This window comes from Octodon degus, unplaced genomic scaffold (assembly GCF_000260255.1).
Source record: "Octodon degus isolate 3935 unplaced genomic scaffold, OctDeg1.0 scaffold00309, whole genome shotgun sequence".
NCBI lineage: Eukaryota > Metazoa > Chordata > Mammalia > Rodentia > Octodontidae > Octodon > Octodon degus.
Genome location: NW_004524885.1, coordinates 1 through 1,550, shown reverse-complemented (window position 1 = coordinate 1,550; position 1,550 = coordinate 1).

Sequence of the window (1,550 nt, the reverse complement as noted above, 5' to 3'; positions counted from 1 at the left end):
ACTGAAATTCCTGGGCCTAGTCTTTACCAGAAATATTTTTCTCAGCACTGTGGTCTTCTGTGGTCCGACCACAATATACCACCAAGTTCAGTTTCTGTTTATAGCATTCTAGGTTTCATTATTTAGGTGGAATTTCCAAACCTTTTTAAACACTTCGCTCAAGCTGCTCCAAAATGACCTGAACCTCCTGGCTAAGGAACAGCAGTAATGAACCCACATTTCTGGTACCAAAATACGTCTTTGTTACTTCGCTTCATACTGAGGCAAAATATCCAACACCAACAATTCAAAAGAGATAAAGTTTATTTCATTTCACTGTTTGTAGAGATGACTAGAGCCCAAACATCAAAAGTTTCCAAAGCAGGGTGTATGGCAGAGAGTCATCAAAGATAAAAACCAGTATGTGGTGGGGCATGAAGGAAGCATCAATAAGGCTTCCCTTTCTATGCCTTTGTATTCCAGCCAGGCTACAAGACTAGTGAATGGTGCCTCCCACACCCAGAATGAAGTTTCCATTATTCACGCTCTTAATCCCAGTGTCATAACCAGAATACACTTTCATACACTTTAAATCCAGCCACATGTGAAAGATTTCATCTATAACGAGGCGAGGCTTTTGAGAGGCATCTAGATATAACACATAGCAATAACAATTTTATTCATTGTAATCAATTGTTACATGTATATTCCACATCTCTATTCCTTTTCTTCTCTTCTCCCACCTCCTCTTATTTTTTCAGGATTAAATTTATTTTAATTGTTATAATGTAAATTATACAAAGAGATTAACAACTAGAATAATAAGTCAAAATTAGGAAAAATGCATGAGTCAGTTACAGCAAATTAAGATTCATTTTTAGATAAATATTTCATACTGCATTATAATCTCTTTCTCTCTCCCTTGCTTTCACTCTCAGTCTCACACTCACTCTTGCTTCCTCCTTCATGCTTTCTATAAGTTTTTATTCATTTCATATTTTCTGGCTTTTATTTCATACTTTTATATAGAGAGTATTTTAGTTGACAAAAATCAAAAAATTTTTAAGGTTATGTATCTGTTAATTAAAAGAAGTATCCAAAGAAGGATATGATTCTCCACAAATCATGTAAATGTATTCTTCTGCATGGAACAGTACTATTCTGTTATATATAAATATTATATTTTTAATCCATTAATCTGCTGATAATCATACAGTCTGTTTCCCAGACTTCATTATTATAAATTGTGCTGTTATAACCAGGTAAGATTCATCTCAGGGATGCAACAATAGTTCAACATACAAAAGTCTATAACTACAATATATTATATCAATAGAGCCAAATTAAAAAAAAACACATGATGATTGCTACTGAAGCAGAAAAGTCTTCTGAAAAAGTTGAACACTCATTCATGTTCACAGTCCTACAGAAAATTGTAATAGATAGCTTCTTCCTCAATTAGATAAAAGCACTCTAAGACAACCTCATTGCTAACATAATTCTAAATGGGGAACATCTGAAATATTTTATTGTCAGACCAGATATAAGACAAGAATGGCCTCTGTCACCAC